Source organism: Anser brachyrhynchus (assembly GCF_964034855.1).
Source record: "Anser brachyrhynchus genome assembly, chromosome: 5".
NCBI lineage: Eukaryota > Metazoa > Chordata > Aves > Anseriformes > Anatidae > Anser > Anser brachyrhynchus.
The window spans coordinates 28,323,830-28,339,350 of record NC_137699.1 but is presented as its reverse complement, the minus strand read 5'-3'; the positions used below and the strand labels follow the sequence as shown (position 1 = coordinate 28,339,350).

At 46.8% G+C, this 15,521-nt stretch overlaps 1 protein-coding gene across 17 annotated transcripts in view; it reads right to left on the bottom strand.

Moving 5' to 3' along the window:
• TMEM229B (transmembrane protein 229B) overlaps positions 1-15,521 on the bottom strand; it is a 50,884-nt gene that overhangs the window by 26,140 nt on the left and 9,223 nt on the right. For 3 of the 17 annotated variants that reach the window (XM_080596171.1, XM_080596183.1, XM_080596184.1), the window contains exons 1-2: positions 1,586-3,442; positions 1,196-1,305 (exon numbers count right to left, since the gene is read on the bottom strand). The exons of 1 other annotated variant lie outside the window; for it this stretch is intronic. The gene's annotated coding sequence lies outside the window, so the exon portion shown is untranslated. 13 more of the 17 variants (XM_080596172.1, XM_080596182.1, XM_080596185.1 and 10 more) reach the window with 12 other exon arrangements.

Here is a 15,521-nt window from a genome sequence, read left to right as displayed (position 1 = left end):
CCGGACCAAGGAACGTGCCATCCATTTGACCACTACCCCCCAAAAAGCTGGTAGTACTCAGCCGTATCACTTCCCAGGTTTGGCTTACAGGCCACCACCCAGCAGGAAGAAATTCCTTTTTTTGAGAAGAAAAACAAACAGAAGGAAGCCTTTCATTTCTAGGAGCTCAAAACGCTTGAGAAACCATAGTTTTAGTTTCTTGCATATCTACACTTGAAAGAAATTAAACATTGAGGTAACTCTTCATTAGCAAATACTACATCGTAACACATGAGCAGAGAGGTAGAGCTGAAGGTAAAGGCTTGATTTCAAAATCTAAAATCCACAGACTCAGGCGTCCTTGTCAGTTCCTGCACTTTAGTACAGCTAGGCAATAGCACTCATCAAATGAGAATGATGGAGATGAAATTCCTGACTGCGAAATGGTTACTTGCATGTTCCTTCAACTATCTGCTTATGCTTTTTCCTGATTTCCAAAGTGCTCCAAAGAAGAAAGCTCAGGTCCATGCAACTACTTGGTGATGAAAATGAACATTTCCACCAACAGAGAAGCCACTGAGCAGCATTGTGGCTCAATTTATCTAGGCTTCTCCTGGGGAGAAAGTGCCAGGTTTGGAAATAGAAAGCAAGCATCTGTCTTCTCAGAAACTCACCCCGCTCTGGCACAGCTTACATGGAGCACGATACAAGTGTCACTGCCAACTGGACTCCCAACACGCCCTTCCTTCCCCAACGCCTTTCGAACAGGGCTTTCGAACCCACACACAGACCGGCTGGGATCTGAATATCTCAGCACCCCAAACATGGGAGGTGTGGCTGAGCCTCCTTCCCAAGAGGAGGGAAGAAATAAAAACCACAGAAAAAAAATAAAAACTGCAGCCATAACTCAGGCACACCACCACTGCACCATCCCCACCTCCCCAAGAGGAAATTCCTCTTCTGGAAGAGGAGCAGCAACAACAAGGTTCCAAAACCAACTCTCTAAAGCAGCGATTTCCTGAGAAAAACAAAGTATCTGGAAGGTTGGGGGAATACTTTCCCAAATACCTCTACAGCAGTCCACTGTTTCTACTAAAGGCTTCTGGCAAAGCCTCGAGGAGCACATCAGACCACCAGTTTCCTATTTTCTTCTTAAAAGCCCTGCCACCACCCAGGAGCTGAAGAGGCACAGGCAGGTGCTGGCACCCACACGCACCTCCAGTATCTGCAAACGCTTCTGTGGCCATTTATCACCAAAAAGAAGAAACGGGTCTGGAATAACTGCCAAGAGCCTTTATTTCTTGTTGTTGTTATCCTGCAATCTGTCTTTAAAAAAAAAAAAAAGAAAAAAGTCAGGTTTTGAACCCACACACTCACTCCCCTGTGCTGGTAGCTCTGTCTCGTATTATTAGAGTCTCACTGACTGTTTCCCCACGTACACCTCACTGCTGATGTTCCCTCCGTTCCTTCCCCGCTACAGCAGCGAAAACGAACCAGCTGGCTTTACGCGCGGGTTCTCGTGCATTGCCACAGCTCTCAGTACTTTGGGGCGAACGGGTCTCTGTTTAAGGTTTCCCACAGCTTGCCACATATCCCTGGCACGTACCTCTTAGCATGAATCTCTCACCCTTTTCCTTATTATCATGTTCCCAGGGATGAGCTATGGTCTACTTCCCACAAGCTGGTGAAATCCTGTGGGACAGAAGGTTATTTACTTATATACACTTAGATAAACTTCATTACCTTGAAGAGCTCAGCAAGCATTTTTTCCTGTTGTTTTCAGGCTCTGTGAAGTTTGTTTTTTTTTTTTCTAAAACTGGGGTTAAACCTGACCTTGCAGTATGGCAGTTGAGCAGGAGAGTTAAAAGGAGCAACTCTCACAAAACTCCACCTACACTTGCTTTATGAAGAAGTACAGAACACATTACACCATGAAAGCAAAGTCACTGGCTTTTTGGTAATTGAAGGCAGGGTACTGTCGCCTAGCAACTTATCTGATTACCATTTTTTCAAGTATCACATGCATACTTAGATATGTTGCATAATGTCTCACTTTCAGGGTTCCTAACCTAACAAGAAAAAAGATACCGAAAGTAATGCCCCTAGCCTCTGTCCTGGCAAAAGAGAAAGTTCAAGGTGGTAGCTCAAGAACTGGTCAAAACACTAATATTCCTGAATTTTACTCAGGAATTTTCCTGGCTTACAAAATGTGCTCATACAAGCATTTTATTTTATCTACTTGTCTCCAAAATGACACTAATAATACCAGCCTCACAGAGAGGCACTGAAAATTCATTAAGAGCAGAGAGATTCTCAGAAGGATGCCACGGAAGTGCTGGTGTTAGCACTTACAGCTTTTAGTACTCCAAACGTTGCTAAGCCCTGGTCCAAAGCACAGCAAATGTTAATCGTTGTCCTGACATTGTCCAGTCCTTGTTTCCCAAACAGCGATCTCATACCATGAGAACTACATTTCTCTCATCAGAATCTGGCACTTTGTATGTCTGGTATGTAGCTGGGAAAAGAAAAAAAAGACGAACCTCCCCCCTGCTCCATGGTAGCATACCCTACCTTGGAATTGGACTACTAGGCATTATTGCAGCTCTTAGGGCTCCTACCGAGAAAATCAGAGGTGAATCAAAACATGTACATACATTATGTTTTTAGATAAGAATATGTGCTACTTATTGACCTGCTCTTTGAAAAACTAGTTACGCTCCAGCTAATCTATATGAAAGAACAGAGCCTTTAGCTGCCTTTATGGTGAGTACTAATACCTCATGATACAAACATCAAACTGAGGAATTGTTTCCTAAAGGATATAATCAGCTAAGAGCTGACTTGCACCCTAAGGATTGACCTTTTGAGCATCCACGAGTTACATGCCAATATAACATAACAAATTGTCAGCTTTATATATGCACTTCTGTTTTCCATTTTGCACAGAAAGTGGATGGCTCAGCTGCCTGGGGCGCCGCTGATAGGATATAGCCCCTGTCAGCTCAGGTGACTGAAGGTGATGTTTTAGAAACCCAGTATCTCCAGTATCTCACCTCCATGTAAAGCATTAACTGGCAATGGAAAACCCCAAGCAAGGACAGCCAACATCTATATTGCTAAAGAATCATTACCTTACCTTCGCAGCAGCTCCTCTCTTCCTGGTAGACCTTAAAGCAATTTTATGAACTGTGCCCTACAGCCTGTGGTTCTTGTGCAAGTCCACTACCAATTGAAGGCTTATTTTCGAGATCTACCTTGGAAAGAACTGCTGGATCAAAATAAACCAAATCACACGGCACCTATCATGCCACTAGGGGAAACTACATAAGCATGTTGAAAACACCAGAAAGCACAAAAAAAATCTTCTTCTTCCAGTAGTTACTGGAAACATCCTTACCATAAGCCTCAACTGATACAAAACCCGAGGGAAACACGTTGGCCAAAGAACATCCCGCAGGTTACGCATGCCTACCTTGGTGAGGTTAGCCGAAGAGGAAGCTGCCAGACACCGCTCCCATCAGGCACACCGCCACACGCAGCGAGGAACCAGCCTACCTACGGCTCTGTATAGACGCGATCCAGCCAGAATCTCTTAGCCAAGATTAGGCTGGTGGAGCTGACCGAGTCTGGCCATCTTCTGTGCGAGCACTCCAGCTGAAAACAAACCAAGCCAGGCTCCCCGAACCCAGCAGGCACTTTGGAGTACGCAGCTATCTATGCTAAGGAGGGAGCCTCCCCCTTCACAAATACTTCATCACGCCCCCAGCACAGCACGGTGCCTCGCAGAAGTCCTTCGTAAAGGCTACCGTCAATACCCTGAGCACCTGAGAGGCAAGGGGCAGCCGGGAAGGAGTCGAACCACAGCTCCACCAGCTCATGCTATCAACACTTATCTAGCGACTGCTAGCGCTTGGATCTTATGCAACGAAAGCAAGGCAGCACACATTTGCGGTGGAGAAGATTCCCTCTGTAATCTAATCCAGCTTTGACGGAAGGCTGCGAGGGTGGAGGGGGTTGAAACAAGGTTGAGGCAAACCTTGTGTGCTGGCGCTAATAAAGATCTAAAACAAAATGAAGCCAATAAAACGCTTCTCTCTTTTACACGCACTAATAACTAGACACCTCTGAACTAGTAACCAAAAGGCTCTCATTCAGATATGCCTACAAACACATTTCTAAAGCAGCCCAGCTTTCATTTAGCCTACAGAGACGCATTAAAAAGCAGCATACACCTGCAAATAAATAGAATTTACGTTTGTTTCAGCCGGCCTGTGAAGGGCATAGGCTTTGGCTTGCACCAGACATTATTGGGTGTATCATTTACAACCAGGAATGTAGCGCTCTGACTGACCAGAAAGAGCACCTTGTTCTCAATTGGCACAGATGTTGGTAATCTTCCTGCGGAGCCAGAGCCTTTGCCCAGCCTGGCTTTCTTTCAGCACTCTTTCTGGTTGGCTGCACAAGCACCTTCACCTAAGAGCTCGGAAACCATCTGGATACTCCTGCTTCACGTGTCGTCACAGAAACGTGAAAAAACAGCCGCATTTATTTCTGATGTACAAGGAAATCAGCCCTCCACTCCCCTGCCCAGCCTGCTCAGAGCCTGCAGAGCTAACAGCAAGCAACACGGGCAGGCAGTCAAGTCACCAGAGGGTATTAAAATACATACAGGGAGCAGATCTGAGAAGTAAAAGGGGATCATTTACAAGCCCCTACCAATCATAGCCACAAACAGGTACTACCTTTCACGTAGGAAAACATAGCTCCCTAGATGATGAATCTTCTGACAGAAGAAGTAAGGAAAAATACCCTACCTCACCTTTTGAAACAGGCAGATTTGTTTCGAAAGCGACCTCCCATTCGTGCTGCTCAACTTCACTTCTCACCCCAGATCCCGCAGAGGAACACCTCTGTTGGACGTTGCTTCACCCACAGCAGCACAGGAGCACCCGGGCCAGGAGGGACCACACTGCTGTTGGCGCAGGGGTCACTTCCCACCTTCAGAGCCTGCCTTCAGCATCTGAAAACTTACCAAGGTATTGCAACCGCCTATGGAGGTGGGCAGTGCCTTCCACCAAAGGAAGGAGAGGGGTGGGAGCAGAGGCTTTTCCTGCCTCCTGCTGGCAAACAATTTATCTAAGTAATTGACCCATTTTCTATGGAATAATTAGCCCATGGGAACGAAACACTGCTGCCCTTTAATTAGTCATGTTGGTACCTCTCTTGTCTTACCATGTAATAGTAGGCAGCGTGAGACTGGAAAAAACGCTAAAAGAAAACAACTTGATTTCATTTCCTTAAGCATGACATTTATTAAAGGCAATCCAGAAACAAGGAATCCTAAGGCACAAGTGCCAACAATAAAATTTCCTGACACTTCTATGATTTCAGTGTCAGCAAACAGGTCTCCTCCGTGCCGCTATGTCAGGCTTTTCTTTTCTAGGAGCTTTTCAGAATACTTTCCCTTCATCTTCCCTGAGGAAAAACTCCCTGTTGCGAAGTTTAAGGACAGGAAGGACTCTGCCCAAAATCTAGGCAGACCTCCCGGATATCAATTTATTAAATTTTATGCAGTTTCCTTGCCACAGATCTCAGTAATCTGGATAAGGACAGAGGTCCTTTAGTCTAAGGAGATTAGATTTACATACCAGGAACAAAGAACACAAAAAACCACGCCACAGCCCCTGCAGCAGCTCCAAAACTGGCAAAGGACTGTTTCAATGGGTCTCACACGGATGACCCACTGCAACCCACGATGTGCTGCAGAGGAAACCTAAAAGCCTGGCCCCAAACTCCACGGTAAGTATGATCCTGAGGATACAAACAGGACTTGCCAGCAGAGCACCTAATGCCAGCAAAAAGACCTTCGTGCACTGTTCTCAGCGGGGTGAGCAATCTCCTCCTTTCCCACTGCCCCCAGACCTCCTCCTTCTGCGTGTTCTGCCCCGACCTGGCTCGTTCCTGATGATTCAGAGGAAGGCAAAAACTAAATTCATCTGGCTAATTACGCATTGAGAGAAAATATCCTTCCTGCATACAATGCAGTGACTGCCTGCAGCCCTGTAGCACGAGAACTGAGTACAGTCCTTGCCTTAATCAAATGGACAGGTAACACAAGTACATTCAGGACACCGCAAAACAACTCATTCTCTCTTGATGTGAAGGAATAAGGAGATAGACAAATTAAAAGCCCAAAGGGATCCCTGCATCTGCAATCCTTAAGACTTCTCTAAGGAGCTTAATTAAAGTATAGATTGTAAAAAGATACCTCATTTTAAAGACTCCAAGCCCACCACCTCAAAAAGTACTCCACCTCACCCAAAAACCTCTTCCTGTGTTACACTCGAGGTCAGGAACCAGCATCTCGCTTCAAGGTTAAATTCGTCTTTCCCTGCTCGGCACCACATCACATTATGACATTGTCAGCACAACTGCAGAGCTCCCACTATCAGGTATCATTTCCACACGCATGCAGAGATCTACATTACTCTCAACCCACCTGTCAATAAGCTATCCTTAACTCACGTTGTAGCCCCCTCGACCTTCCTCGCAGACTGCCACGGGATCTCGCAATAAGAATCCCAAGGTTTGAACTCTCCCGAGGAAGCTGCTCCAGCCTCCCCTGCCACCCAGCTGCAGAGTGGGAACAGCAACGCTGACCATGGCTGCAGCCACGCGACCAGACCTCAGCAAGACGTTATGCAGGCACAGGCAGTATCAGCTCAGCACCTGCTTGCCCCTCCGTTTCCCTTCCACAGGCTGATACTGCTTCCTTCTTCAACATGCAGGATCTCAAAGTGTCTCACAGGCAGCGAATAACCTGCTTGTAACAATTCTGCTGCCCTTTGGTTAGGAAGCTGCTAGTTGAAGCGTGCAACTTGGGAGTTGATGCTTTGTGTTTCAATTTCAAGTCTACCAGTGAAAAACAAACATCTGTGCCTCAGCTTCCCCCCTACAAAAAGGGGAACATCTGTTCAGTGAAGAACTATGAAGTTCGCAGGCATGCACAAAGCCACTCAGGAGAAAAATACGTACATTCAACTTCAAGCGAACAATCTCAATTTCTCCCCAGATAGGGCCGTCCCCTCCCCAGAACACAGGCATTTACTGCCATCCCTGCACAGCAGAGGCCGTACCTTCTCACTGGGACTAGGCGCTGAGATTCAGGAGCCGCCAGGATGTGCCGTGGGCATCACGGTGCCGTGAGTACAGACTTCCTACAGGGCTTTCCTCAGCATTGGCCAAAAGCGGCTACAGGTGTCAACACTTGCATTTCAATAAGTCTTCCCTTTCTGTTTCCTAGTAATTCTACAGATTATTTTTTTTTCCGAGCTTCCTATTTACCACCAAATGGTGGCTAGCCCTGTGTCTAGCTGCTGCAGTACATATATTAACGCTTTTGCATTCCTGGAAGCCATGGAGTAACGCTCTTTGGGCAATGTGGTCCTCTTGCAAATCCCCAACGCCCACAGCTCCAGCAGTCGTCAAACTGCCACCACCTCGCCTGCAAAAAAAATCAGCTCCCCCAGGGACTGCATTTACCTTAGAACAAAGAGGGAAACACGACAAACCTGTCAAATAAATGATGTCAGAGAACAATAGGAAATGTTTCACCTGGCAGAGTTTTACTGCTGCTGCTGTGTAATTAGGAGACTTAACAAGTCTGTGCTTCCCTGGCACTTTTGGACCAGCAGTGCCAAAAGCTCTCTAGGAAGTCCTAGCGTAAGGACCCAGCTCACCCTGAGAGGGAAGGGCAAACCACTTCGCATCACATCCCAGGTGCTAAAAAACCTAGGGACAGCTTTCAAAATCCTGGTGCAAAGGATGGACAGAAGGAATCAGATTTCCCATCTTGCAGAAATTCAGCCATTCTGAATGCGTTTTCCACGCCAAAAATGGAACAAGAGCAAACACCCTGACACCGATTTCGGTTAAAAAAGAAGGGGAGGAATCCCTTGCTTTCAGCTGCTGATAATATCCGGGTTTCTGACCTCCCAGCGCTGCAGAAAACTCACTGAGAGGATGACATCCAGCCCCCAGCCTCCCGGCTCTGCTGCCAAAACGCCCATCTGCCCCACGTTTATTTTTCCCTTCCCCGCGTGAAACTTTGACTGAAATCGCTGCAACAAAGACGTCTGGAAACCACCTCGGTTTTTATCAAAATAAATAAATAAAGGGGGCAGATGTCAGGGAGAAGCAGCTCCGCCTCCACCACCTCGCTGCTCCCCGGCGCCGCGCGGGCCCCCTGAGGCGAGGCGAGGCGAGGCGGCGGCGCCCCGGGGGTCGCGGCTCCCTCAGGCCCGGCCTCCCCCCGCCCGCCGCCGCCCGCCTTTGTCTCGTTCCCGCCGCCAGAAAAGCGAAACCGACGGCTCCAGCCCCCGCCTTCCGCCCCGGGCGGCGCATCCCCGGGCTCCGGGCCGCGGGGAGGCCCCGGGGCGCTGCCGGCGAGGCGGGCCCCGGGCAGGTGCCGCGGCTCCTTCCCGCTCCCCCCCCCCCCGCCCCATCGCCTCACCGGGCTCCATGGGCGCCCCGCGGCCGGCGGCGGGAGGCGAAGCGCGGCCGCCCCGCTCGCCCGTAGTCCCGATGCGGCCGCAATCTGCACATGCTCGCTCCCGACAGCCGGCCTGCCCCGCCACCTTCCCTTAACTCTTTCCCGGCTGCTCCGCGCTGCCTCCCGGCCCCCGGGCCCCCCGGGAGCAGCCTTGTGCCGGCGGCACCCTTCTCTGGGAGCCCTCGCGACGCCGCCCGGAGCGCTTGCTCTGAGGCGGTGCGCGGTGCTGGCGGTACCTGCGGTAAAGGTGCCTCCTATTTACCCTGCTAAAGCAACCCGTAACGCCCAGACCCGGTCGGGTGTGCGACACAGCCCTCGCCCGCCTGCGGCTGGGTCTGGATGCTGACGGGACAGCCCTGCAGTGCGGGAAATCAAAGGCGGCTCTCGGAGGAAACATCGGTCTGCGGCTTCGCTGGTAAAAGAGGGAAACATAATCCCTGCAAGAAGCGTCTTTCCACCCAGAAGGGTCTCCTGCAGCTTCAGAAAATTGCCCAAGGAAGAGGAGTAAGAAAGTAGATTTAGGGCATAAATAGTAAAACAGATTAAATTCTTTTTTCATTCTACATTAATTCTAATGCAGCATGATAACAGAGGAAGATGCCTTTCTCTAAGCTCAGAAACCCTGAGCTGGAGCTGAGGAGCACACGACCAGCTCCGGTACCTCTGCCCCCAGGACAGTGGAGCTAAGCGGGCTCTGCAGCAGGCAGCAGCTGGTTAACTAACGCCTCCAAAACACCCCGCAGGCAGAGGTGAAGGAGATGTCTGGGTCTGCTGCTTTACAGAGAGACAACTGAAGCTACTGTGGAGTGAAAGGCTAACCTCAAGTGACACAACGCCAGAAGTGGCAGCTGGCCAGAGCCCACAGGTCTGCATTTCGGTGACCTCCTGCCTCTCCCACCTGACCGTGGGTGCCTCATGGGCCTACCCGGCCCCCTCGGGCAGTCCACGCTCTCTTTCTGACAGTCACCAGGTTTCCGGGTCTCTCCTGCCTTCTGTAGTACCAGGAATGATGAGCTAATGTTTTTAGCAGAATAAGGATGTTTTTATGACCTCTGTTTAATGACTCAGCAACTCAGATATCAATAATAAATGGTCACAATGATGAGGCAATGGCAGCCCGGTGCAGGCTCGAGGCAATTACAGGGAAGGACTCTCAAGATGTCTGGCCACAGTGGCGCTCTGAAAGGCTGCTGTCTGCTGAGGGACAGCACCTCCAGCCCCGGAGCTGCAGGGCCCGCAGGTACCACACACACCAGGGAGGGAAACGCTGCCGCTTTGCGCGTCCCTGCCTAACCCGGGGTGCAGGCTGGCGCTCCCCTCAGCGTACACGCTGCGTGCAAACCGCTGTGGCTGCTCCGAGGATGCCACAATGCAGCAAACCGGCCTGTCACCGAGTCACCTGATCGCACAGTCTCACTGCAAGAGCTGGAGTGTCAGAAAGATGGAGCATTTTAAAGGGGAAATGGAGAATAACGCACAGCTAGCACTACCTCAGCAACCGAGCTGTGCAAGCTAGGGCAGCATTGCATGTGCTGGTTAACTCAAGCTGGATTTAAAAAAATACACACTTTTATATATATTCCAACAGAGCTGAGAAGAAATATGCTAGGATAGCTAAGACATCTTTGATGTTCAAAAAAAAATACCGTCTCTGGTTAGCCAGATGCAGAGGACAGCAGTCAGATGCAGCGCTCGTGTATTTATTGTGAAATAGCATCCTTTAGAAAGTCCTGGGGACTGTGCTAGAGACATAGTCGAGAGAGAGCGTGAGAGAGATCATTTCACAGTATGAGACAGCATGAACATTTCACAGCATGAGAAGAGAGAATGCCTTACAAGGAGCAGAGGAAAGGTCAAAGAGAAAGGAAGAAGAGAGCTAAGAGATACTCACCTACGAGAAGGAGAAATCAACAGCCAGAGATGGACCGGAATAACTGAGAAGCACATGTAGGGAATACATAAATCTGTATTCTCCTCTCTAGTCACAGCAAGCAGAGAAGAAGGAGGAGGTGAGGAGGAAGGAGAGGGCTCCGAGAATGAGAAGGAAGGAAGGAGGAGGCAGTGAGGCAGGGGTGAGGGGGATGGAGACGAAGGCTGTTCTGTGCTGAGGGGACAGGCAGGAGGGAGAAATGTCAGAGAGAGCACCTGCTGGTGGTGCTGTACACCTCAGGGCTTGCCCAGCTCCCCCCACCTGTGTTTGCTGGTGCAAAAAAGCTATTATTTCTTCATCCAGCCTTCTTTCTTTCAGCCTGAGCTAGTAATGGAAGAGAAAAAACTAACGGAGTTGAGATTATAAAATCTCATTTAAAAAAATCTTTATAAAAAAAGGAGTAGGATGAACACAGAGGTGTGAGGATTTCCAGAACTGCCCATTTGTCATGTGTTCACTGCATGCTTGAGCTCTCGGAGGCCTGGTGCTGGGAGCGAGCATCGGTCTCTGCAGAGCATCCAGGCTCGTATGCGGGAAGCTGGCTCCGAGATGAAAAGTTTGCAATGACCTAAGCACGCCCTAGCCCCTCTGCAGCCACTTGTAAACAGGCACAGAAGAGGCAGTTGATCATATGAATGGTTTTACAACCCTGTCATTTGTGCCTTGCCTTTACCTGGAAAAACACACGATATATAGCACCAGATTTAGTTCCTCTGTATGTGCACCCAGAGCCAGCTTAGATGTCTCTGTACTGCCCTGTCTTGTTCTGGAAAGACTTATTTGGGTGTAGCACCGCACCTTAGTGTATGGAAACATTTTGGAAAGCAGCATAATCATATTTGCTTGGTACTACACTCTTGTATCTGAGTGCGCTACTAGTGCAGAAATATTCATGCTGATTCCTCACTCTTCCATCCTGGGTCTGGCAGAGCTTATTCTCTCACTGTAGCTTGTGTTTTATTTATGGTAAAATTGTCAAGACTGAAAAAAAGAATGTCTTACTTCTTCGGGAACTCTTTAATGTGGTGGTTATACTGGTATCTGAGTGCATCACAAATACTGCTGCAAGCACAGCCATTCTCTAAGATCTCACTTCTACAGTCTGGGATTTGAAGCCCAGACATGTCAAAAGGAATCATAAATTTGAGACTTGTAGCATCTCTTTTTCCCCAGATAATTTAGTTTGACATGGCTCCCTTTATTTACATTCCAGTTGTGAATGCTCATCTGTTCCGTAAACCCAGCCCCAGTCTAGAAAAAGGAGCACCTGGAAAATCAGGAACTTCTATTTGTCTCACCAGCTTAGTCCAGTGATATGTCTGACATTGCTTATGAACTAATGGAGGATGGGAACCAGCTCTCCAGAGCAGGGTTTAACCACCTGCCTCATGAAATCACCCTTACCCTAATTTCCTGCCCCACTCACTACATGCTGATGGGTTCTGCAAAAACAAAAGAGGAATCTCACCTGCTAACACACCCAGCGCTCTCTGCTCAGCCCTGGTTCAGTCTGACTCCTGTCAGCCAGTGCATTGAAAGAGAGACATCCTGGAAAATTTCATCACAGTTGCTTAAAATCTGGCATGTCTCTAAGCAGCTGAAATCAGGTTTTTTTTGTTTTGTTTGTTGTTGTTGCTTTTCTCATTGGGGAGGTATGGCTTTTTTTTTTTTCTTCTGCTTGTTGAAGGTCCTGCAACTGGGAATTGAGCATTTCATCTCTCTGGGTACACAGAAAAGAGAGGAGATACTGTGTTTATTTAATAAATCCCTCACATATGTACATACGAAACACAGGCTTCTCTGTCAGGAAACTGAGGAACAAAGAGCGTTCTTAAAGCTTGCAAGGAAATTAAAGAAGGAATTCATTTCTCTATTTTTTTTTTCCTGAGAGGTCCCCCAGTCCCTGCGTTGTCAAATGTTCTTCAAATAGGAATAGGAAATGCCTTTTGAGGAATACCACAAATCACATATGGTCTCAAAGCAGACAAACCTATTTTATTTTTATGTTGCCTACACAGGTCTTCATGCATTAACATGGAAATTGCTTTGTCTTTTGGGGGAGAGTAGAAAAAAAGCCGCAGATTTTCACTACCTTCTCTCTTTCAGTGAATTTATTGAAGAAGCTGTGAAGGAAATTTTCAAACATGATCCCTTTGAGCTGGAGAAGACTTCCTGCTCCAATGGGTTCATCTCTTTCTTTGGCTTGTGGCATGGCTTTGTTGTTCCTAAGGCTGTTGCTAAAGGCTGGGCAGCAAACCCCAAGAAACCCAGAGCTATTTTAGAAAACTCTGGTCTTTCTCTCTGAAAGTGCTGAAACCATTCCCTTACCAGAGCATATTCATTACTCTAGATATAAATTGTAATAATAAAGTTTGGATGCTTTGAGCTATCTGCTTTTCTTCAAGACATTTTTATGTATTAGATACCTGACCTGTGATACCTTGTGGCTTAGTGAGAGCTTGGCTCTGAAACTAAGCATGATGGATAGGAAACTTTTACTCCTCGGAGATGCTACGAAACTGCCGTGCAGCAAAGCACTCTTCCTGCAGGGCAGCCTGTTGAGGAAAGCCAGGGTTTCCATTCAAGATATGCACGGGAAGGAACCTTCCAGCAAGACATTTTCATTGAGACCATCACAGCTTTTGAGTTTCCTCTGGGGTGTTGTTCATGGATCATCTCTTTGGACCGACAAATTGTTCAGCAGAGTGCTCATATCCTCCACTGCCGCCTCCTCCCGTATCTTTACCTTCATGTGGACTAGATAGATACCAGCAAGGTCCTTCAGAGCAGAGCAGCAGAGACTTCTAGAACCAGCACCAGGCTGGTTCTAATTCACCACAAGCGTGACTGATGCCTGACAAAGTAAGCCTGTGTTCGTTTGCATTTTTAATAATAACCCAAAGAATCCCTCATGGTTTCTGTTTTGGATTCATTGCTGTGCAGAAGAAAAGCAAATACCATATATGTGGAAATTACAGATCCTGATGGGCTTGGAGGCAAATATCTTTTCTGTTATTTTGCCAGGTTTAACACCATGCAAGTGCTGTTTCTGAAAAGAACAAGTCACTATACAAAACTGCACATGCACAGTCCCACTTGATCCAATAACCTATTTTGTAGGAAAGTGTTGCCCAGGAAAAATGGCAGGTGACTGGAACCCTGGAGACCTGGGTTGTGTTCACAGACATGCTTCAAGCCTTCTCAGTGCCCTCAAATTCACCTCTCTGGGTTTGTTTCCCCAGCTGTAAAACAGGGAATACACTTCCTTTACTAGAAGGCTTTCATATGGCAGTAGAAAGCAGGATAAGCAAGGAGGTGTTATACTTGAAAGGTTTCTAGGGTGCTGAACAACCAAATGCTAGCACTTCACTGACACATCTCGTAACTCTGAGCTAGCTAAGAAACTGAGACAGAGAACAGAGAAAGCACGTGATTTACCTAAAATGCTTTTGAATATCAGTACCAGAGATGGGATAATTATAATAAATAATTCTATTTCATATAATGTCTCTGGTATGTATTATACTGCAAAATGGTTGAGAGACTAAATATTTCTGTAGCTGTAGTTTTTATTTATACAACATGACGTGTTTGCAAAGTGTTCTGCACAACAGTAAAATGACAAGTGTCTGCTCCAAGTCACTTATAATACAATTCTAAAAATTAGTCAAGTAATGATAATAAACCAGCGAGAGGAGAGGAGGGGAGGGGATGGGGGAAAATTATGGAAAAGACAAGGGTTGCAATATAAAAAGAGATCAGTAAGGAAGGGTGTGAGCAATTAAACAGTATGAATGAAATTGAAAGAGTGTTCCTCTGAGATTTGAAATGATGTGGAAAGTGGATGAGTCAAATGAATACATAAAAGCAATTCTGAGCTAAGAATTACAGTATTACTCTTTACTTTTATGTATCAAATATTCACAAGGAGCTGCTCGAGAACATTCCACAGGCCAAGAACTTCTGAGTAACAAAAACATCTGAGATGAGCGAAAGCTGTTCGCAACCAGGGCTGAAGCAGCAAAAGCAGCAGCTAAATCTGTCAGATAAGCTGTCTACTATAAATACAAGTTATCTTACACTGCCCTTCTCCATTCTGCATTGCCTGAATTTCCTCTGAAGTTGCATTAGTGGTGAGATTCTTGTTTCTTTCTTAAACTGTTATTTGGAATGGCTGCACACTATCAGCAGCACCCATGCTTTGCCCAAGAGCCACGAATGCCTCCAAAGTACTTTGGAGGAGGAAAGTTTTCATGGGCTTCAATCTTAAAAGTGTTTAGGCACTCAGATATGCAGGTCGCTACTACAGGCATTCTCAAAAGCAATTTAGCATCAATTAATGCCTATTCATTTTGGTGATACGAATATCAAATAACATTTTGGCAAATGAGGTTCCCCTATTCAAGCATCTAAATTATGTTGAAAACGTTGTGCCCTGTGGCACACTGTTTTGTTTTTCTTTTTCTCTACCTCAACTTCTGTTCATGCCTTTCATAAATACTTCACCTGGTGTTGTTAATACAACGTGTGCATGAGGCCAGGTTACCTAGAATAGGTGCATGTCACAGCCAAAGAAAGAAGTTTCTAGACAGAAGGACAAGGGAAAGAAGGTCACCCAGCAACTTCTATTTCACGTGTGTAATGGCCATCTACTGGAATATCCGAACACAGAAAATCAGCTGGGGACTTACAATCCTCCAGTTTCTTTCATTAATTACCTTGACAAGCTTAATTCATCTTGTTATCATTAAATGGCAGCGCTTAAAGGACAGAACACAGGGAAAGTTGCATGTTTAGCAACAGCTTATTGGCATAATTATAATAATAAATATATTGCTCTCCTGCAGCGTAATGGATCCCAGAGATTGCTATCACTTAGAGTGACCTCTTTGATATCATAGACCATTAATTTTCATGGCGATATTTCATTATTAAACGCTATAACTCATGCTTGACAACTTGTATTTGGCTGTAGGCCGATAAGGAAGACATCTAGTCTTGATATGAAGACATAAGGAGATGAAGAATTCACCACATTAGCTTGTTCTGGTGGTTAATCAT